Source organism: Zalophus californianus, chromosome 5 (genome assembly GCF_009762305.2).
Source record: "Zalophus californianus isolate mZalCal1 chromosome 5, mZalCal1.pri.v2, whole genome shotgun sequence".
Classification (NCBI taxonomy): Eukaryota; Metazoa; Chordata; class Mammalia; order Carnivora; family Otariidae; genus Zalophus; species Zalophus californianus.
This window is the reverse complement of record NC_045599.1, coordinates 67,186,366-67,211,160: the sequence shown is the minus strand read 5'-3', so window position 1 is coordinate 67,211,160 and position 24,795 is coordinate 67,186,366. Positions and strand designations below refer to the sequence as shown.

Genomic DNA, 24,795 nt, shown 5'->3' with positions numbered 1-24,795 from the left:
AAAAGCATATAATTTTATCTTAATATCTGTATGCATTTTGATTATCTTTGGCATTTTCCCCAGAATTCCAGTTGCTATGCATAAGTGACCAACGCATCCAAGCAGAATGGGCTCATTGTCTTAATTGTTTCTGATACAAATACCATTGGTAAAATAGTGACATTTCTTCTTGAGTTATGATTCAGAACAGATATTCATCCATTAATGGAATTGATAGGTCCAGGAAGCAATAAGTAGAATTCATTATGAAATCTATAATTGGAACTTCACTGGATAAATTTTATTCTTTCAAATGAAAGATTAAATTCTCAGTACTGAAAAGCATAGGGTCTCAACATTCTCTGAATTCAAACACACTTTCTGAGCCATCTCATAATTGAAAATGGTCTATCGTGGTATATGGCTCTGTTCACCAAAACAAAACTAAGTGATTTTTGAATGTGGATCATCCTGCATCTTCACAGACCTTTAGGTGGCTTAAGGAATCAGATTTGAACACATTTATGATCCTAGACCATGAACCCCAGTATCTCAGATATTTCTACTATCTTTTAACTCCTACTTGTCTCATTATGTCTGTACCCTGAGTTCATAGCTGAGCTGGTTATATGCCATGAATACTCTGACATGGACACTAAGGATGATCACAAAGCTAATGTCAACCTTCCTCTCCTTTAAAATGGTAAACATTTTACTTTTTTTTCTTCCTAAGAAAAAAGAAAAACCAAATACAGCCTGTCCATACGTTTGTCTTCTGTTAAAATTGAACTCCTTTTTTTAGCTACAAACTATTATGTTGGATGGGCTTATCTTCAGTGATTCAGAGAATGTGTATTTTTCTATTTCATTGTTGTTCTTTCCTTCCCCCCCCTTATAACTCCCTATATGTGGTTACTCCCCTCCTTTCCTCCACTTGGCAAAAGACTATTCATTGTCTTAAATGAAGACGCAGCGTAATTTTGTGGAAAGAACGTTAATTTAACAATCAGGAAACATCCCATTACTGCCTTCAGGTAGCTATTTTTTTGCACTTAACTAGGCGTTCAACCTATACTAATGAAATAGAATTGAATTATCACTATTGACCTCAGTTTTATCATAAAATAAAATAAGGAATTTACATTAAATGTATAGCTATATATTTCTACAGCTGGTATCAATTTCTCTTTGTGTTAGCATGAGAAAAATGAATAGCAATTTTTGGCTTTAGGAATGGGTCACAGATCACGTTAGAGGGTATTCACTTACCGTTCCTTGAAAATGACTTCACAAAGAGTGTTTTCTCCAGGAACATTTTGCTTTGTACTCCTTTAATTACTCATTCAGTAAATCTTTTTTGAGTACCTACAATATTCCAGAAACTGCTCTACATACAGCAGTGAAAAAAACATCAAAATCCCTTCCCTCAAGGAGCTTAGAGTTCTGTGCGGGATTGAAGCAAAATGAATGAGTCAAATGTAGGATATGTTAGATAGTGATAAGATCTAATGAGTGGGGAGGGTGGGGAAGAATCAGGGAAGGGAAAAGGAGTATGAAGTTGCAGGGTAGGGATAAAGTTAAAATTTTAAGGAGCCCATGGAGAGAAAAAACCTCACTGAAAAAGTAATTTCTGAGTAATGACTTGCAGGAAGTAAGACCTATCATAGTGTTTTTTTTGTTTTTTCTTATTAGCAGTTTTCTTAGTAGTTCATTGGTTGACAAAACACCCAGATTGTTTGGACTTTGCTATTTGTGAGCTCCCTAATGAAATTTTTGAAAAGATGGACAGTATTATATATTCCCCTTTTCAGACTGGTGTATTGTACATAAAGGATTATAGGCATTGAATTTAAATGCTGCTTGTTTGCTAATGAACAGTAAAGCATGTAAGAAACATAATCTCCTGAGTCTGCTGGTTATAGTTTTTCTGTCAAGTGCTTTTTAACTTAATTCAAACATGTTTACATTTTATTTCAGTAGAACTTTTAAGGACTCAAAGGATTTCAAATGAATTGCAGGACCCTAGAGCAATATGATGTGTCCATTTGGCAGACAAATTTTACCCACCAGTTCTTTAATCTGTCAGATAATCTGTTACACAAAGATAATTATGCAAAGGGTAAGATGGCTGAGGACAAATTTGATTAATAGCATCTTACCAAAATTTTAAATATTCTAACACAGTTTGAGTAAATCAAGTGTACCCACTGCTGAAGTATTAAAAATGAAAGAATGTATTTTTTTAAATAGTGCTGTACGAAAACTTGCTTTAACGTCTCTTTTACTTGGAATGTATTTTTCTTTCTGTAATTCTAGTGAAACAGTTTATATTTATGAGTAGAAAATTCCAAAAGACTAAAACAAATGAAACTATGTTAGTAGAATTACTTTAAATAAGGAGCAATGATAAATTACAGGAATTACTGTGATTGTGTGTTTATGTGTATATTTACTTGTTCTATTTTTAACATTTCCTCAGATGACGAAATGTAACTTTATTCCACATGTTTAAATTTCTGTCATTATAGTAGATAGTCCATGTACCAGTTTGGGTAAGTGGCTTATGTCTAAAGTTAATAGTCTGGCAACTGAACATTCTGTTGAAACTGAGTATCAACATCAGAGAAAAAAACTGAATTATAGGAATAAACCAAAATTTTATTTAACAAACGTTAATCGTTAAAAGTTTTTTTAATTTAGTAGTGAAATTTTACAGTAATGGAGAAAGCATAGTCATTTCAACTCTTGGCACTAGAATAATGAGATATCCACATTTTAGAAAATGAACCTCAGCCCCTCCATTTGTAGTATGTAGTACCTCAAACTACACACAAAATTTAATTCAAGAGAGACCATATACCTCTTTGTAAAAGCTAAAACGAGATAGTTTTTAGAGAAAGTCATAACAGTTTGGTAATTTTAGGGGTGGGCAAAGGTTTCTTAGTATGTAAGCAATAATCATGAAATTTGTTTTAATGATAAAATAGATTTCATAGAGATTAAAAATTTCTTATCAAAAAACCTGTTAAGAAAATAGACATGTCATAGGTTGAGATAAAATTTTGGTGTTCAGGTTATATAAACAACTACCAAAAAAAAAAGTGGGCAAGAAATTTAAATAGACACTTCACAGTTGACCACAAAGCAGATGATAAAGTACTCAACATCTAGCAGTTTTAATATGATGATTCTTCTTATAATTTTCTTAAATTTCCTATACTGAATTTGTTGAGGTTCTTAGATCACTAGGTTTTTATCTCAGGTCAAGTTAAAGACTAATTTTTCCATCTTGAGAAAGGAAGTAGAAATGCAGTTGCATTGCATTGTTGGATTTTATAATTTTTTTAACAGCTCTTTTGCAGAAGAATGTGTTGAAAGAAAAGAGTGCTCAGTTCTTAAAAGTTAGGACTGTTCAATAAAATGTTAAGTACCAGCACTATCTAGATCATGCATAAAAGGTTTTTCAGTTATGTGATCAGACATATGTAATAAATTTGATAATAGTTTTCTTTGCCTCTTAAGTATTGATTTTACTTGAGAGTGTTAAATTCTTGGCAGAAGGAGTGGAGTTTAGTTTTCACATTTTAAGTGGAAGAGCACTCTCTGGTCTTGTCACTTCATTTGAGTACCACTTAGAAGTACCATGTTTGTAATTGTTAAGCTATATTTGTTGCTGATTGTAAAGCAATAACATGTTTGTCTTTTTTTTTTTTTTTTAATTCTTTCCACAACTCATTGACACAGTTTGGTTTTGTTTAGGTGATTTTTCCTCTCTGTGCTTATTTTGTATAGCTTTTATGGCTATATCTTGAAGTTCACTAACTTTTTTTTTTTGTAGTTTCTAATCCAGTTTTTTTTTGTAGTTTCTAACACTAATCCAGTGTATTTAACCTTGGACCTTTTTTTAATCTCTAGAAGTTCAATTTGGGTCTTTTATATTTCCTACATGTCTCTTCTTAACAGGTTTACACTTTACTGTCTTGAACATAAAGAATATAAGTTTATAATAATTGATTCAATATGTTGATCTAGTAATTTTTTAAGTAGGTTCCACACCCAGCATGGATCCCAATACAGGGCTTGAACTCATGACCCTGAGATCAAGACCTGAGCTGAGATTAAGAGTTGGATGCTTAACAGAGTGAGCCACCCAGGTGCCCCAATTAATTTTATCTTCTCTCTCGCTTTGGAACTTGTGTCTGTTGATAGATTTTTCTTATTTTGGTTCATATTTTCTAATTTGTTTGCCTTCCTGAAAATCTTTGGATGGCAAACACTGAATTTTGCCTTGTTGGGTATTGGATATTTTTATATTTCTTTAAATATTCCTGAGCTTTGTTCTGGAATGTAGCTAAGTTCCTAGGACACCTAGGAGACAGTTTTCTTTTGAGGCTTGCTGTTAAGACAAGAGCAGCCTTTAAGTTGGTGCTAATTTTTACCCACTACTGGGGAAATACCCTTCTGAATACTCTACCAATGCCCACTTTGACTCCTGGGAACAGGAACTATCCCCACCCATTTGAGTCCCGAGGATTGTCTGCCTGTTCCTTTCTGGTGGTTCTTTTCCCCAACATTGGGTAATTTCCTCAATGCATCCATTCATCAGAACTCAGCTGAAGACATGAAAGAATTCTCTGCCAATCTCTAGAGTTCCCCCTCTGCAACTCTCCTTTCTGATACTCTTCCCTGATTTTTAGTTGCCTTTTCCTCACCAGATTCTCGGCTCAGGGAGATCAGTGGATTGGGGTTTGGTTCTTTTCTGTGCTGTGGCTTGAGTGCTTCAGTCAGTAAGCTGGAGCAGAGTTCACTCATAATTTTCTTCTTTCAGGGATTATGGTCCTGTGCTGCCCTTTGAATAGTTCTTTAAGATAGAGTGCATCTGATCCCTATTAATTTCACTGTGGCTGGAAGTAGCAGGCCCCAAATTCTGGATTTTAATTTTTTATTAGAGACTTTCTGTTCACCATGAAGAGTTGGTTCAGAGACAGCCTTCCATTCACATAGTATTTTATTTTTATTATTTCTTTCTTTTCTTTCTTAATTGAGTTTTTATTGGTTGTTTTGAGGATCAGTACAGACATTTCAGTTTGTACACAATTCTTAACATACGTACTGAAAATCTAAAAAAAACCATGTAGTTGTGATTCTTTTCTACAAGTTATTCCAGTGACCTTCCAGCTTAAAATTTGGAGGCAAATTTTCCTTAACAGTATATCAAGTACCAAGATCTTCAAATGCTGATACACTGTTAAATTGTTAAGTCCCATTAATTCACAATTTAATATCATATACTCAAATTCTCAATCTTGCACAGCACATTAACAGAGTTACTAGGAAAACTGGACTACCACGACCAAGATGTTACAGAGTGCACAAGAATTCTGACTGGGAGAGCCAAGATCTAGGAGTGGTTTTCTTTAGGAAACAATGCTACCAAAAACAACATGGGAATAGAAGTAATTTAAAATATTCAAGACATAGTAAATGCACGACTGACTCCAAATTGCCATTTAGTATGCTTGGTATTATAGGATATAAAAACTACCCCATATATGGAATGTTGAGCTGATAGCCAAGACAATCAAAATCTCCCACATTCAATATCCTGCTATTTCCTGGTTGTACCAAAAAATAAACAACCAGCAAATGATTTCACCTCTTAAAAAAAAGCATTTACACTTAAAAAATGGGATGAGGTAGGATTCCCTCCTTCTTAAAAATGTTTCTAGAGCTACTAAAAAACTTGCATTTACAAAATAGTTGATAAAAATATTCCTCTGGATTGTACAAGAAGGGCGACAGGGACCACTGATAAGACATGGTTTATGGTATTAATCAGACTTGGCTTCTTTTTCTCCTGGTTCATCAGAGGCTGCTCTCCTCATTTTTAGTTTCTCTGTTTTCTGCAGGTAAGTCTTCTTTTGTTTCTTGGTTAGCCACTTCAGCCTGTTTTCCCTTTGCTCCTGTTTTCCCCTTTGTTTCCACTTTTTTGTCTGAAGATTTATCCTTTCCTGCTGCCTTTTTTGGCTTTGTTTCCACTTTTGCAGGAGCAGGTTTAGCTGACAACCTCGCTGACCTCCTCTTGGGCTCCTCCTTCGCCGCCCCTCGGCGGAGCTGACCTTCCTCCTGGGCATCGTGGCAGTGGGGCAGGCGCATGTCGTGTGCCTGTGGGCCCCGGTGCACCAAGAGCCTTTGCGAAGCTGGGCTGCCTGACCGCTGCCGCTCCTCCCGCCACCCCAGCTGCTCCACACAGTATTTTAAAATATGTATCACTCAATATCGTTTGTCATCAGGGGAATGCAAATTTAAACCACAATGAGATACTGCTGTATACCTACTGGAATGGCTAAAATTAAAAACTTGGTGGCTCAGTTGGCGAAGCATCCAGCTCTTGATCTCAGCTCAGTTCTTGATCTCAGGGTCATGAGCTCAAGCCCTGCATTGGGCTCCACACTGGACGTGGAGCCTACTTAAAAAAACAAAAAACAAAGAAGCTTCTGACACCACTAAATGGTGACAAGGATATGAAGCAACTGGAACTCTCATACTTTGTGCTACCGGCACACTGGGAATTATACAATCACTTTGTTAAAAGTTCTAGTAGTTTTTTTTGTTTTGTAGAACTAAGAATACACCTGCCTGACAACCCAACAATTCTACCCTTAAATGTTCACCCAAGAGAAATAAAAATATATTCACAGAAAGATTTAAGAATATTCATAGCAGCTTTATTCATAATAGCCCCAGACTGGAAACAGCCCAGGTGTCCATCAATAATAGAATAAATAAACACATCAGTGTATATGTTCAATGGAAGACTCAACATAGTAGTGCATAGTAATACACGCATAGTGACTTCATTACAAAGGGTACAGGATGGAAAGGGAGGGGAAAGCTAATTTTACAGTGAAGAAACCTGATAAACCTCATCCTAACAAAGTGATCAAGGTTAACATCAGTAAATTATGTTAATAATATGTACCTTTATTTTTTTTAAAGATTTTATTTATTTGACAGAGACAACAGTGAGAGAGGGAACACAAGCAGCGGGAGTGGGAGAGAGAGAAGCAGGCTTCCCGCTGAGCAGGGAGCCTGATGTGGGGCTCGATCCCAGGACCTTGGGATCATGATCTGAGCTGAAGGCAGACGGTTAACGACAGAGCCATCCAGGTGCCCCTATAATATGTACCTTTAATATGATGTAAGGAGAATGGCACTTTTCCACTAGTTCCTCCACAGAACCAATAACACCGGTATGTATAATCATGAGAAAAACATCAGAAAGAGGTCCCAATTGAAGGACATTTTATAAAATACCTGACCAAGAGTTCTTAGAACTTTCAAGAATATCAAAAAGAAGGAAATTCTGAGAAACTATTAGAGCCAAGAGGAGGAGACTGAGGAGATATAATAAGTAGATATAAATGTTGTATCCTAGATGGGATCCGGGGAGAGAAAAAAAGGGCATTAGGTAAAAACTAAGGAAATCTGAGCAAAGAATGGACTTTAGATAATAATGTATCAGTATTGGTTCATTAGTTGTGATAAATGTGCCATAATAATATAGGATGTTAATAAAAGGAACAACTGGGTATGGAGCATATAGAGCTCTCTCTACTATCTTTGTAGTTTATTTTAAAAAATATATGAAGTTTACAGTTTATTAAAGTTATACAAATCTTAGACTCCAGGAATGCTGAGTAAGAATGGAGCTCATAGTTAGGTTTCTGAATGCAGTGGAGTGTTTTTTCTTGTGTAGCAAGATAAAGAGAATAGGACAATGTAATATATTCTTCATGAAGCTAAGTTGATATAATTTTAAGGCTCTTTATTCTAAGATTGTTTCTAGAGTTTGTGATGTTAAAATATATTTTGCTTTGAAATGACACTAATAAGTAGATTTGGTCTACTACTATACAATCATAATAAAAGTTGATTATTAGTCCCTGAAATTAAAAAAAAATTCAGAGCCACAGCCTTTATCAGTTCATTTCCTGAAAACTCAGAAAATTTATATTCCTGCTTCATAGCACTAAAATACTATTGCTTTATGGTATTTCTCTTACGTGTACTTTAACCTGGTTTAAGAGTCTAGATAGGTATCTGATCCTTTCTGGCACCCTTCAGCAAAGGAAATAAAAGCCGAAGAGCCAAATAAAGTGAGAGTTCCCAGAGTCTCATCTCACATCCATCCAGTGGTGAAAAGAAATTCCAGGATCTTCCGAAGTTCAGAATCCAAGAGAAGAATTCTTTCATCAGTTCTTTCTTACCAGTGAGGTGGAAAATGGAGGCACCTTCATTTGGCACCCCAGGGCAGTGCATTCAGAAAGTGGTGGGAATCTGTCCATAATGGAACCCAAAAAGGTTAATCATGGGTTTTTATGTTTTAGGGTGGAGTGAGCTGGGGTTTTTTCTTCCTAGATTTATAAAAGTTGCAAATTCCACTGACCTTTTCACGTTATCTGGAAATAATTTAAACCTTCATCAGCTTCTACAACTGCTATGACATTGTATGGTAGTACATTTAGAAAGCAATATGAAGTTTCAAGTGTTCTTGTTGATAGCTGTACCTTTGTACATTAAATGTATGTTTAAGTGATGTGTATCCTCCATTCAAATGTGCATTAGTTTGCCCAGCAAACTAGTGGTTACTGTTGGCCACTGTAATGTGTGCTGTGCGTATACATGTGAACAAGATCATCTTTGCCTTGAAGTGGCTCCTAATCTAGTTGAGAGACATGATTGCCATACAGTATGATAAGTACTTTATTGAAGATTAATATGTATTTGATTTTTAGGGAAAACTTTATGAAGGACAAAAGCTGTCTTGGAAGTTGGAGTTTGTGTGGTTGAATCAGCTGAATGTTAAGAAAATCAAGATGTTAAAGAGTTATCAATACTCTTAATGTTAAGAGTAATCAAGGTAGAAATTTCAAACTTAGTAATCGGAATAATATTGGAAGAAAAGATATATTCACCAATCACAGATATGGGGGGCAACAGTATGAACCATTATTTAAACCACTATTTTAGAGAGGTCTGCAAATCTGAATTATAAACTTGATTTTGGTAGGATTCCTTATTTGTAAGATGAGAGAGTCTTACTATCAAGGGAAAAGAAAGATACGGTTTATTTCGAATCCCTTGCCTTAATCTCTTTGTAGCTGCTAATGGAACACAAAGCAGAAGACACTAAGTATATGAAGCATACACGTATCTGGAGACAGAGACAAAGCTAGAACAGTCTAGAGGTGGAGCTTAGATTAGGGACAGTGGAAGAAGGGGTGGGTTGTGTGCTGCAGAGAGCGGAGAGGTACTTCTACAGCAGAGTATCTTTTTGCACATTCAGTGCCAAGGCAAAGACCATGTGATAGTCTCAAATGAAGATAATTATTGGCTAGTAGGCAAAATGAAAGTTGTAGCAGCTGTTTTCCTGGATCTCTTCAATTTTAATATTTTCTGCAAAATGTACAGTTTAAGATGGCTGACTCAAACTCACACGAACCCCTGGTTGCACTGCTCCTGATGTTGGATGGTGTTGAAGTGTATGGGGCATCCAGCTAAAGGGAAGTTGAATTACGGATCTTTGTCATTCAAGTTTAGTGGGGTATATTTATGTGGTTTTCTGTCATTTCCATGTATAGTTATTGTTGGCCATCCAAGTAAAGCATGGCTTCTAGAATATTTCTAACTCCCACCGTGCTGACTCACTCATCCAGCATCATGTCATGAGATGCTGGGCCAGAGATACGTCATTTAATAAAAATATGTTGTTTTTCTGGATTTTGTGAGATTGTTGTTATTTTCAGTGTTTTAAGTGATTTTTTCATTGTAAGTAGCTATTCACTTTTTAACCTAATTCTGTATACATAATTACATATTTTTCTTAAAGAGAATTCCTCCAAATTATTTATGCTTCAGAACCCACAAAACCTGAATCTGCCCATGTTTAATTCATCTAATAGGACTTCAATTCATTTCTCCCTTCTCCAATAACCAATCAATCAATCAAAGAAGTGACAATAATTTGTCCATCTGCCTGCTGATGCATATAAGTACAAGAAGGTAAAACTTTATTTCAAATTGAGACTACAAATCTTTAAAAAGGAACTGCTTAGTTGAGGTATTGTTTTCACCTGCCTGAGTTTGTTATATGTAATCATTTCCAGAACTCTGACTACCATATAGTTCCTTCTTTAATACTGCAAGAGGATGAAAGGCACAGAATTGGTTCTAGAGATGAGGATACATTGTCACCAAAGAGGTAAACCAACCAGAAGAAGGAGGCTGAGAATTTAGAAAGCCAAGACCACCCACATGCCTGTTTATCATTATCCTGGGAGTTAGAAACAGAAACTTTGGACAAAGGAAACATTCCTCACTGGGGGAACTTTTAAAAATAGTTTGCAGTGGCCCTAAAAGCTGGGCTGGTTGTTAGGAAGCTGCCTCCAGAGACCACTTAGCAAGGGGATACTATTAAAATAATTTTATAAACCTCCTGAGAGGTTTGGCAGCTTTGGTAGGCTTGATTTTTCCTCGAGTGGGAAAATGGTCCAAAAGATTTGGCATGTGGAGAAAGCTGATTGGACAGATGAAGGCTAGACACAGGACTCTAGATTTAGTTGGGTGACTTTTGAGGGCTATTCTGTAGGTAAGAATATGTAAGTGGAAGGATATAGGGAAGGTATACACATGGATTCAAATCCTAGCATATTTATACTACTTGACAGGGCCTACTTTCCTCCAGTATTATGAGGGTAACAGTACCTTCCGGGGTATTCAGGGTTGTCATGAAAATAAATCAGTGACTGACATATAGAAGATCAGGGGTTCATCATTGGGGGGTACACAAATGACCGTGAAAAAGGAAAATAAATTTTTAAAATAGCTCAGCAACCTCAACATTTTATTAAAATATTCCTGTGTGTGAACATTTGGAAGAGAAAGTGGTTCGTAATATTCATCAAATTCTCAAGAGATTTGTGACTAAAAAGGTTAAGAATCATTAAAGTAGGAGCTCATTTATGTTTGAGAATGAATTGCTAAGGAAAAGGTCTGAAGTCTCTAGAATAGTCACCAAAAAGGAAAGGCTGGGATGGAAGAGAAATAGGTAATAGTGGGGAAAATGATCAAATTGACACTGATGAAATAAAATAATTATGTATTTGTACTCAGTCTTTGTAAGTATATTTGTTTATATAATGAAAAGAATGTAAAATACTTCCCTCTTTTTCATGCCACAAGAACATGGTTGATATTTTTTCAATGCAAGTAATTCTAAAAAGCATTGGGATAGGCATTTGACAGTGAATGTAGTCCTGGCACTACCACTTTTAAGATTTATGCGTGTTTTGTGCAAGTCATTTGCTTCAGTTTCCCCAAGTATAAAACAGTAATGGTAAACCGCTTCTTTTTAATAATAATGTTTTAAAAATTGACTAGTAAATGAGAATATGTTGAATTTCTTTTAGGAAGTAGCTACTTAAATTCAAGGTGTTATAGCTTATTTTTTCTTTCAAAATTCAATCCCTTTACAAATTTTAACAGGAATGATACCCTGGTTCATTTTAATAATTTGTTGAGAAGCTTAAACTATTGGTATCTGCACCTTACAGGTCTATCGTATTGATGGTGGATACCATAAGTAATCAATTTCTTTGCATGTCTAGTGTTTACACAGCTTTATCATACCACTGATATTCTATTGCCAAAGTCTAAAATCCCCTCGCCCCACAGCACACAGACTCGTACTCATTCACGCATCATCCAACTAAACCTATGCATCATTACATCCTTAGCATAAAGATCACCTTCTTGGCAGGGAGGGGGTGGGCTTTCTTCAATCTACAGTTGAACAGCTTCGTTTCTTGCACTTTAATTACTTGTTCAACTATTATTTTTTGCTGCCAGACTATATATAAGGACTGGGTGGCAAGAACTGAGGGGTTTCCCCCCTCCACTACTATCTCTCTAGGGTTTAGCAGACAGCCTGATTTATAACAAGCCCTTAAAAAAATTATTTTAAAACTATCTTAATTTGTAAGTAGGCTCCGCACAGATCTTGAACTCAAAACTTGAGCCGAGATCAAGAGTCAGATGCTTAACTGATTAAACTACCAGACACCCTAAAACTATCTTAAATTTACATCTAAGTTTCAAATATATTACAAAGGACTTTTTTTTAATTTGCTGAACTATTTGATAGTACGTTGCTCATGAAATGCCCTTTCAGTCTGTAATCCTATAGTGTTTTCTTGTGAAAGACCTCCTATATAATCAGGGTGTAACAATGAAAATCAGAAATTTGATATTGATACATAACTTCTATCTAAATTTTAAACCACAGTCAGGATTTGCCAGTTTTGTTGATAATATCCTTTATGTAATCCAGTATAGAATTTCACTCAATTTAGTTGTCAGGCCCTTCAGTCTGAAATAGCTTTTTAATCTTTTCTTGGTGTTCATGGCCTTAACCGTTTTGAAGATTTTAGGCGGGTTATTTTCTAGGATGACCCTCAGTTTGGCTTTTTCTGATTTTTATGGGTAAATTCAGGTTATTCAACTTTGGGAGGATTATCACATAAGTGACATCTTGCTTTTCTTATTGTATCCTATCAGCTGGCATACAATTATTGTTCACTTTAATCCCTTGATTAAGGTGGTATCTGCCACTCTGAAGGTTTTTTTTTTTTTTAATCTCTTTGTAATAAGTATTTTGTGGAGAGGTACTTTGAAAAAATGTAAATATCTTGGTCCTCACCAAATGTACAATTAACTTAAATCATATAGACTCATGCTTATTAAATGGGTCGTAACATGTTACTATTGTTATTTACTGTGATGCTCATACTGTCCCAGATAATGCCAGCGGAAGTTCCTTCAGGCTGGCTTCTGTGACCCTTGGATGTGTCTCCATAGTTCTCTGAGATCTTTCTTATTTTCTGGCACCGCAAAGTATTCCAGACTCCTCTTGCACTTTCCCTACTCTGGAATCAATCATTTCTCTAAGAAACCCAGTTTTCTTTTAGTGGAGAATGATAGACACCATGAATTGAGCATTCAGGTGTGTTGATTGCCTTTGGATCATCCTTGTTCCCAGACTTTCTCAGTGGACAGAACTATGGAATAGGTAAGTCTGATTGCACGTACACATGCACACATGCTTGTGCAAATATGCGGACATTGATTTACAATGATTTTTTTTCATATTCCGTCTCTATATATTGACACCATTGCAGTGCCATCTCCCCACCACCCCCCATGGATGCCCACCTGAAGCCTTTAAGCACCGCATTGTTAAAGAGGAGGAAGGGGTCAAAGTACTTTTTAATACCTGAATAAAAACTAACTTGAGATGTTACCTTTGTCTCAAGTTCCTCCAACTTCTTGATATATTTTATCTCCTTTTCCAGACTAATCTGCATTTCTCTGGGTATATGATAGGGAGAGCTCTTGCCTCATCGAAAGAGGAATATAAAGAGTCAGTGCTTTTCTACTTTTATCTTTTTTGTATTTGTATTTGTTTAGCTCAGTATTTCTCCCTTAGTATTTTTAGCAAGAAATGCTTTATTGTAGGATTGTCGCATACACTGCAAGATATTTTGTTCCCTGACTCTACATTCACTGTTGCCACCTGAGGCCCCCCACTTAATTTTCAGCTGCCTTGTAGGAAAGCAACCCTCCCCTAGTTGAAAACCCCCGGAGCTCTTTGCAATTGTATAATAGCTGTTCATTTAATACATTCTTAGGTTCACACCATTTCACATGGAAACACAACAGTTTAACTACCTCAATCTATTCTCCATCAAGTGGGTTAGCCTTGTAAAATCAGTGCTCTCTCTTTTGATAAAAAAATGCATGATTTTTGGCTTGGTAAATGTCCCCTCTTGATCCTATTTTGGGCACCTAGGCCCAAAACCAAATGCTGCTTTGTAAGAAAATTTTCTTCCATCATTGAAATGTCCCTTAAGTTCCCAATGCCATATATGAAATGTGTGTTGTTAGCTTTTGAGCTGTATATTTTTATAGAAATGGTAGATTGGGTTTAGTCAAGTCAGCTTCTAGGTAACAGTCAAGGCTAGGTTCATAAAAATAGGAACTGAGGACTGTCCCTCTTGGGTGTCCCTCCTGCTGATGTGCTGAAGACTGTTTCTCTTTCTCTGATTAGATGAGGAAGGGCCACATTTTCTCTGGGCCAACAGGCTACTGGAACAAGTTCATTCCCCTTCTTCACTGTTGGTGTGTATAGTAAGTAGCCTACTTTCATTGAGAAGATAGACAATCTCCAGCTAGAGATGTTTCTTTCCCTTAGTCCTTTTAAGCTGCTATAACAGAATACTATAGACTAGGTGGCTTGCATATAAACAATAGCTGCTCTTTTGGGTAGAACCCATGACAGAGATGTTCACTGCTTAACAAATTGAATGTTCCCTCATACTTCCTAGCTCTTTTTGCAGTTAGGCGGGGCCATGTGACTAGTTCTACCAACTAGGGTGAGTAGAGCTGTGAGAGATGTGTGTCACCCAGCCTCAAATTTGTAAGCATGTATTAAAAAAAAATGTTTATGAATGCTTTCAAGTGAGCTAAATTTGAGTTGTACTAAAACTGGTCATAGAATGTTTCTAATTTCCAGCTATCCTAGGAAATGAAAGACATTATTACATTATCGAACACCATCATTTAGAAACTAATGGTTTGGTTTTATTTGGTTTGGTTGTAAACAAGTCTGAACGAGGCTTGATAACTCATTACCTGAAAGGACCTAATCCAAATGGGATCAATTCAGTAATTTAAAGAAAAAAGCAAATTAGAAAATTGTGTCAACATGACAATATTTTAGTGCTGTTCAGTTAGTGGTTTAAGCCACAAGAAATTTATTTTAACTCAAAAAGAAACTTAGACACTGTAAAGTGCCTTAATTCACTTCCTTTGCCTTCCCTTCCCTTACTTTCCCTGGCAACCTGGTACATCTTATGTCAAGGGCATTCCCAAATTGCATCAGCAATTTTTGTGCCTATGAATGACCTCTTTTAGTTCATTAGGATCCTGGACACCTCTCTCTCTCTCTCTCTCTCACACACACACAGACACACACACACCCCTACCATAGGGTATCTTGTCTAAAATCAAATATTTCTTCATCTGAGAAATTTTTAGGAGTTTGATTACTTGGTGCTATTGAAAAATGACTTGGGGCGCCTGGGTGGCTCAGTCGGTTAGGCGGCTGCCTTCGGCTTGGGTCATAATCCCAGGGTCCTGGGATCAAGCCCTGCATCGGGCTCCCTGCTCGGCGGGGAGCCTGCTTCTCCCTCTCCCTCTGCCTGCCTCTCTGCCTACTTGTTCTATCTCTCTGCCAAATAAATAAATAAAATCTTTAAAAAAGAAAAGTGACTATTTTGCACATTGTGTCCTTATGACCTTTTTTTTTTCTTTTTTTGGCACTTGGTGAAAAAAACAAGGAGAAAAAACACAACAATTTCACACCTAAAACTGAAGGAGTTGATTACTGTGATTTTGATGATGTACCTTTTATACGTTTGCAGTGGTTAAGAAAGACTTTATGGTTTGGAGCATGAGCACTTTAAAGTGATTCAAAATTATTGAAGAGCTACAAATTTTATAAAGTACTTCAATTTGTTACTGACTAGAGCAGCAATGGAACGATTCAGCAGAGCTTTTAGTACTATGCACAGCCTGCAAATGCTCTCATAATCTTTCCAGGTGTTGCTCCTTTACACTTGGGGGCTCTGAATGTTCCTGCCTAGAGACAGTCCATTGCTAGCAGAAGCAGAGCTGCCGTTTTGGAGACCTGCGCACCACAAAAGTGGTGCTCACACATGGGTGTAATTTTGGCAATGCTGCTAACTCCAAAGCAGCCTTCCATTGTTACTCGGCTTTGCCAGAATTTAAAAAAAAAAAAACGGTTGGTCTAAAAAACCACTACTGGTCACTTAATTTAGTGTCTGGATGGGCATAGGCATGTGGGGAGTGCAAAATAAGTGTCATAAATGTGGGCAAGGTGGCTTAGACACTGCAAAATGAGATAGTGACCTTTTAGTTCCTTTGAGACAGAGACTAATGTTTAGAAAGTTGGTGCTTGTAAGAGAGGTCAAAACTTTGTAAAAGCAGGTTTTAAAGATTTCTTTCTACTTTGCCATTAGCTTGCATTATTTTGCTGGACTTTGATTTGCATGTTTTAGAGCACCAGTAAGCCCTGCTCATGTAAAATAGGAAAAATAATCTTTGAAATTTAAAATGACCACGTAGTTTAGATATTGACTTGTAATATGGGGTTCCACTAAAACACGTGTATAATTCTGCCTTTTAAAATCGATTTACACCCCTGGGATGTCCTGAATAGTACATGGCTCCTCCATGTGATGGCTGTGAATGGCACATTTCATTTCTTTAGAGTTAGAGTTGTAGAGCTCAGCCAGTTCACTAAGGAGAATGTAATCTTAGATCAGAACAAAGCTAAATGCAAAAAAGTCAGTTCAAAGACATAAAATCAGTTTGGCATGGTGGGGTGTAGGTGGTGCATTCAGCAGGTTTCTAGTTTAAGTTTCTGGCAACATTAGATGTCCAGAAAACCATGGTCTATTTTGTTACCCAGGTGATTCTTGCCAGAGATGAGATTAGAATCCACGTTTCCAAGACTCCTATCTCACCAGTGTGCTTTTACTACTGTGCTTTTGAGCATTCTATTTAAAATTATGATGTGTCGTTTTAGAAGAGGACTTAACATGTTAGGATATAGCTTATAAATAAATTTTAAAAACAAAATGGAACTCCAGTTTTTAGACTTAAGAAATCTAGAATTTGCATTGAGATTTATTAATATAATTAATTAGAGTGCCCAGCACCCCCAAATTGAAAGGCACTAAGCATTTCTCCCTATCTGGCTATCTTGGTGGAGTTTCCAGTTCATACCCATGTGAATGCCTTTTTTATCACCTAAAATATGAAGCAAAACTGATTTCTGACAAGATCCAAGACTTCAGAGCCACAGTATGGTAAGGTAGAGTCCCATTCATCATACTTCCTCAAGGATAACAGTAGAAAAACGATGTCATTTTAACATCAGACTTTCTAGGAAAATAAATTATCTCCCTAGCTTCCTTCTTCTGTGTTTTCTCTTTAAGTGAACTAATACATGTAAAGAACTTAGAGTGCTTGACTCTTATTACCATTTTATCATTTGTTATCATTATTTCCTCCTTTTCTTTACTCAGTTACATTTTTTTCTCCAAATAGTCATGTGTATCCTTGTTTTTTTTTTAAGATTTTATTTATTTGGGGGGGGGCAGGAGGAGGGGCCAAGGAAGAGGGAGAAGCAGACCCCCCCACTGAGCAGGGAGCCCGATATAGGGCTCAATCTTAGGACCCTGAGATCATGACCTGAGTCGAAGTCAGACACTTAACCGACTGAGCCACCCAGGTACCCACCCTATCTTTGTCTCTTTTGAGATACTGCTTTATTAGGAAAATTGGAATTGATGGTGACTCCCAACTCTGCTTCAAAGGGGGCCCAGATAAAACTTTGCCAAGTCTGTGCACCAGCTCACCCCGAGTGTCACAATCTCTCCCTGTTTGTGCTCAGTTGGGGAATATTAGCCAGATTCATTTAGTTCTGCCTAATCTACCTTGTGGTTTATTTGATTAAAGTGTGAGCACCTGGATATTTGTAAACAGAACGTTAAAATATCCAGACATTCTGTTTTCATCAAGAAAATCTAAGAACTGCAAGTGGAAATTGCTAAAACTTAGTAACATAATCAAGAATGAAAGATATTTGTCCTTATTTTCTAAGCAGACAATCAACTGTAAGTAAGGCTATTTGCATAGTGAATTAGTATTATATTTTAATTCAGCTCCAATGCCAAGCAGATATGGTCTTTAACCTTGCTGTAAGAATGTGGTTTGTATACCAAGATGAAATGTCTAAATGTCCATTCAATAACTTTATAGAGTTGATCTAAGAAAGAAAACCTGATTTGCCCTCAGTGCTTATAAAACTGTTATTTTTGAATTCTGTGAGGCTTTTGTTTTTAAGTTAAATACACTGAATGAGTGCTAACACTTTATAAGCTGGATATTATTTTGACTTAAACTCTTTATGCCATGTAAACTCTTTATGCCATGTAAAGATGCTTAACAACTGAGACACCCAGGTGCCCCTACCCATCACCCATTTAACCCATTCCCCACCCACCTCCCTCCATCAACCCTCAGTTCTCTATAGTTAAGAGTCTCTCCATGGGGCACCTGGGTGGCTTAGTCATTAAGTGTCTGCCTTCGGCTCAGGTCATGATCCCAAGGTCCTGGGATCAAGCCCCACATCGGGCTCCCTGCTCAGCGGAGAGCCTGCTTCTCCCTCTCCCTCTGCCTGCCTCTCTGCCTACTTGTGCTCTCTTTCTGTCAAATAAATAAATAAAATCTTTAAAAAAAAAAAGTCTCTCCATGCTAATCTCTGTATTGTTCCAGTTTTAGTATATGTGCTGCTGAAGCGAGCACTGTTTTTTCTAGGCTCTTAACACTAACATAGGACTCCCTGGAAATAAATATTTTATATCCATTTCACATTTTGAAGCATAGTTTGCAAAAGAAAGAGTTATGTTTGGTCATTCAAATCATCCAAGGCTGTGCCTTAGAACTATCTAATTTATACTGTAAATTAAACTCAGGTTCATGATTGATTACAAACTGCCAATAAAAAGCAATAAATCAGATGTCTGAAATAAGTAAAGTGTGAACAATATAAAAAGGTTTTTAAATTTTTTAAACATAAGATTCTGATTCAACATGGCAGTCTGACCCTCCTAAAACATTAATAAATTATAGAAAGCCATGTTTAAATGTATAAAAGAACATAAGAAGAATCTGCGAAAGAGAGATTTTGTAAAAGTTCTAGAAGTTGAAAAATAGATGGAGGAATGGTAACTAATGAACCAGGGAGGAAGCAGCCACTACCTAGAATATGCAGAGGTGACTAGAGACAAAGAGGGGTCCAGACTGCCTTGTGGAACCCTGAAAGGCTCAGAACTCAGAAATAGGTGTGAGGGAGGATGAAGGTGAGATGTGTGACTAAAAACAGACATTTAATTGATTATATGTGAAATCATCAATGCCCCTACTCCAATATGTACAGCATAGGCAATTGTATCATTTTGCAATATAATGAAAGTCCTTCTCTATAGAGAAATTGTCAAAGTGGATCCAGGGAACTTGTGCTGCCATTGATACTACAGAACAAAGACTTGTGTGTTATGACAAGTATGTGTTCTTCAATAAAATGGCCAAAGCTCCCAAATTACATTTTATTAATCGAACTGCCCGTAGATAAGACCCTACCCATGTTCAGAGAGCAACCAGTCAGCCATTTTACTATTTCCTATTTATAAGCAGATGCCAAGCATCTCTAATCATTTGAGAAGAGCCACCATTATGAATGAGAAAGGCCCAGAAAAACTCATAAAAAGAGAGAAACAAACACAGAGATGACAGTACTTTGAAGGAAATAGATTGTTCAGGAACAACAAAAACAAAAAAATCCGTAAAAGAAAGCATAAACGTCAGTAAAATAAGAACGGGATGGAAAAAAAAAAGATTATAGATGGGGTAAGTGTTCCTTGCATTTAAAAATGTGATTATCAGGACTCTGAGAAACAAACAGGGTTTTAGAGGTGAGGAGAGTGGGAGATGAGTTAGCCCAGTGTTGGGTATTAAGGAGGGCACGTACTGCATGGAGCACTGGGTGTTATATGAAAACAATGAATCATGGATCACTACATCAAAAACTAATGATGTTTTGTATGGTAACTAACATAACATAATAAAATAAAAAATGTGATTATCAGACTAAAATACAATTGAATGAAGAATAAAATTAAATTTCAAAAGAAAGGTAGAAAGGTAAATAGAAAATATAAAGGACATGCAAGAGAGAAAAAAATTGTCTTAAAAGCTAATAGGAATTGGGACGCCTGGGTGGCTCAGTCGTTAAGTGTCTGCCTTCGGTTCAGGTCATGATCCCAGGGTCCTGGGATCGAGTCCCGTATCAGGCTCCTTGCTCAGTGAGGAGCCTGCCTCTCCCTCTCCCTCTGCTGCTCCTCCTGTTTGTGCTCTCTCTCTCTCTCTGACAAATAAATAAAAATCTTTAAAAAAATAAAAAGCTAATAGGAATTTTAGAAACAGAAAAAAAAGACAACTAAAGAGAGGAAATAGAGTTAAAGACCATGAGTACTCAGGTTGAAGGTATCAATTCAATGCTCAGAACAGTGAATAAATGCAGACCCATATTCAATATGTTATTTAAATGTACAGAACACTAACGATAAAGAGAAGACTAAAAGTTTCCTGGGGGCAGGGGTGCCTGAACTTTTACAACAGAATCAGATTCAGTTGGTCTTCGTATCAGCCATAGCAAAAGATAGTAGAATAGTGTTTTAAATTTTCTGAAGGAAAATATTTTAAACCTAGAATTCTTCACACACACACACACACAAAATAATCAATCAATCAATCAATCAATCAATAAAATGACATGACAGGTGTCTGGGTGGCTCAATCGGTTAAGCATCAGACTCTTAATTTTGGCTCAGGTAATGATCTCAGGGTCGTGAGATGGAGCCCTACATCAGGCTTCTCACTCAGTGGGGAGTCTGCTTGAGATTTTCTCTCTCTCCCTCTGCTCCTCCCCACCCCATGCACACGTGTGTGTGCTCTCTCTCTCAAATAAATGAATCTTAAAAAAAAAATGACATTAGATACAATGCAGAAAATATTGGCTACCACCCAGGAAAATAATGAAGGATGTCTCAGCCTATCAGTTGTAGAGACAGCTTGGAGAGCTATTTGTCAAAATTGGAGCAGAAAAGGAGAAAGCTCACGGAGGGAGGTTTTAGATAAATAGACTTCAGAGGTTTGATTCTAATAAAATTTATGGAGGCAACAAAGAGAATTCAAAGAAAAAAAGAAAGGCAATAAGAAACTCCAGGAAAAACAAAAAGGCTGTACAAGAGAAAATACTACAGTTGTGCAATAAATCAATAATATTTACATTGTCACAATTGTAAAACTTTATTGATTTTCAACTTTATATTGAATTTATAAAAAGGTACATAAACAATATTTTAAAATTTTTTTAAAGATTTTATTTGTTTATTCATGAGAGACAGAGGGAGAGAGAGAGAGAGAGAGAGAGAGAAGCAGAGGGAGAAACAGGCTCCCAAGGAGCAGGGGCCTGATGTGGGACTTGATCCCAGGACCCCGGGATCGTGACCCGAGCCGAAGGCAGATGCTTAACCATCTGAGCCACTCAGGCGCCCAGTACATAAACAATTTTATGAATTTAAAAAGCAGAGTGTAATGTCATCAAATTTGGTAAGATAAACGTAAAATACAAAAAATACTCTTTGGGTAGTGAGAGATGGGAGGAGAGCTAAAGTGCGAAATCAAAGGATATTACCTGAGGTTGTTGCATCAAGAAACACATGTGAAATATTTAAAATTAAAAAGACAAACATTGTAGAAAGTAAAACGTGGTGAGGAAACTATATTGGGAAAATGTATGGGAAGTGGTACATATAGGTAACCTATATCTGCATTTCGAAACCATGGCAGGAAGTTTATGACATTGTCCAAAATTAATAAACAAATAGGTGTATAAACATAATATTTAGCAATATGGTAGTAATCACCAGAAAGAAAATCAGAAACAATGGAAAACTTAAAATGATTCTTTATGAAGGGGTATAATGAAAGTGAGGAAAGGGCAGGACACTTCCTTTTCATTATAGTCAATCTATGTACTATTTTTAACCATATATTATCTTTTACCTTGATAAAAATTTGTAAAAATATGTTATTATCAGAGAGAGCTCTTCTTACAGGAAAATTAATGACTAGATTAAAAAGTCTGTCTCCTCATTTCAAGCTCCCTTATGCCCTTGCACACATCTTCCTCACATTTCAGGCCTTCTCCTGAAGTTAGATATTCTTTTTTTTTTTTTAACATTTTATTTATTTGTCAGAGAGAGACAGAGGGAGAGAGAGCACAAGGAGGGGGAGCAGCAGGCAGAGGGAGAAGCAGGCTTCCTGCTGAGCAAGGATCCCAATGTGGGACTCGATCCTAGGACCCCAGGATCACAACCCAAGCCTAAGGCAGACACTTAACCTACTGAGCCATCCAGGCATCCCTCCAGATTAGATATTCTTAATACTTCAAAGACAGTACTTTTGGTGGAGGTAGGGAGATTGTTTGCAAGTTTATCTCTGAAACACAAAGAGCATAACATTGGTTTCATGTTAATTGTAACAGAAATATTCTCTGAAGATACCAAATTGGGAAAAACAGTGGGGATGTTATGGAAGTAGCTAGAGGAGCCTAACTCAACTGAAAATCGGCATTTCAATTTTCAAAACAGAGTCAATGCTGAAATTAGGATACAATTCAATCTTATAATCTATGTCACATATGTGTGATAGATTATATCTATCTATCACATAACTGATATTTACTATATACTTATTTTATAGAAAGTTCTTTGTATCCATTGTATTTAATCATTACAATTCCATAAGGTTGGTATTTTTATTGCCATTTTACAGTTGAAGAACTGATGCTCAGAGAGGTTAGGTAACTGGCCCAAGGTCTCACAGCCAAAAAATGAGGACTTAGAGATGTGAACCCAGCTCAGCTGACCCTACAGTTCATGCTGTGCTGCCTATTTATTTATTTGCCATTAGAAATATGAGTATAATCTTTGGATTCTTTGAAGCACCTGCTATTTTTCTGAATATTTCTTTAATTCCCATGTTCTTATATGTCTTTCAACAAATTATGTGACCATCAGTTTAACACTTTTGTGTGAAAGTACCACCTAAATGGCTAAGTGCCCCCTAAATGGCTAAATGCCTCCATTTGAAACTTGGCTCCACCGTATAGCAGTCATCAGCATCATATGATGTGGAGTAATGAGTCAAATCCCTTGCCTTGATTTCCATACCTGTAAAATGGTCAAAATAGCCTATGTCTCAGAGGATTTTCCTGGGAGATTGAATGAGATAATCCACACAAAACACTAAGAACAATGCCTGACACAATAATCTCTTGGACTTCCCAAGGAAGTTTCATTTTCACTTCTCCCATTTCCATCAGTTGGAAGACTTTTAAAAATAATTTTATGATAATGGACTGCTTAATTTTATTTCAGATTTATTATATGTATTTAGTATTTTATTGTGTTCATTTTGTATTTTTCATTTAAGAGCACTTATAGGAAGTGTCCTAGGAATTACTAAAAAGCTGCCACTTCTCCCATGATTCAAATAGTCTATAGACACTGAGTACCCTGCATATTCATTCATTCTTTTATTAATTAACTCCTTCTCCCATCCATGTGCCAGGTATGCTGATAGGAGTAAAGTAAAGACATACTAGTGTTCTAACTCCATCTACAAAAAGGCAGGTAAAATATGGTGCCCAAATTGGTATTTGATCTTCTGTATTGTATGAATGCTAGCTGTGGTAGGAATTAAGATAATGGTATCTCGAATTCTAAATGTGCCTTTGTTAAGTCACTTGTAATCTGTTAACATTTAATAATTAAATGGTTGTGGACTAGTGCAGCAGAATGGGGCCAAAAATCCCGTCAATGAATGCAAGAGGATCTTAAGCAGCTTATTGAAATAAAAAGAAAGGTAAAGTTTCCAAAATGGTATTCAGCCTTTATTCTGTGATGGAAAAAAAAAATGCCAGTGCTTTAATTGCAAACATCGTTTCTTAAAACATTCCAAGTTTTCCTTAGAGACTTTCAGAACCAGGGATTGACTATCCTTGTGCTGCTTGGAAAGAAAAGGGCTTGATAAAAGTGTTATGTCTGCTGGCACAGTTTAATCACTTAATACCTTGTTCCAATTGAAAACATAACCCAACCCCATTCAGATGATTGAGCACCTACACTTGATCTGTCTATGGCTTGTGCAGTCACTGATATTTCCAAGCAAAGTCTTGTGATTGTCGAAATGGAAATTAATTTCATAGACTTGGGCCAAATTGAAAAAAGATTGTTCATTGTAATCTGCTGCTGCTGATTTCTGAAAATGTTGCTCAGACTAAATAAGTTTGGGTCAGCCTGGAAGAATGGGCCTAGGTGGGGACTGGGTATTGGGAATAGAAGAGGGACTGGGGGGAGAAGAGGAAGAGAACTGAGAAAAGATTATTACTGGAGAAAAAGACAACTTCAAAGACACTATTAGCATATTCTCTACATATTTCTCTCTTTCTTTAAATTTATTTATTTTTTAGCAATTTCTACCCCCAATGTGGGGCTTTAACTCAGGACCCCAAGATCAAGAGTCCCATGCTCCTCCAACTGAGCCAGCCAGGCACCCCTCCACATAGTTCTTGATTCATAATCACTGAAATGAACTAGCTGTCTTCCAGAGAAAGTTATAAAATTATCAAAGGTATTAATTCACGAACTTCAATAATAGCCAGAGGAAAAATTTAAGCTCTTTTTAGGGTCATAAAATTCTTATAGATAACACCATTCCTGAGATCTTCATTTTCTACAACTAGATGGAGTGCTATTGTACAAGTTCACATAGCATTCAGTGCCCTTAAATTACTTTAAGAACTAACCCTTTCATCCATGCAAAGGAATGCAAATGAAATGATTGCTGGGCTTGTTGTGTTTTTGCCTACAAATGCTTCCAGTATAGATCAGTGGTTCTTTTTTTTTTTTTTTAAGATTTTATTCATTTATTTGAGAGAGCCAGAATGAGAGAGAGAGAGAGAGAGAGCACATGAGAGGG

The 24,795-nt window shown here is 36.6% G+C and overlaps 1 pseudogene; it reads right to left on the bottom strand.

The window, feature by feature from the left end:
* Positions 1-5,442: 5,442 nt before the first annotated feature.
* Positions 5,443-6,287, bottom strand: LOC113929542 (annotated as a pseudogene).
* Positions 6,288-24,795: the final 18,508 nt, after the last annotated feature.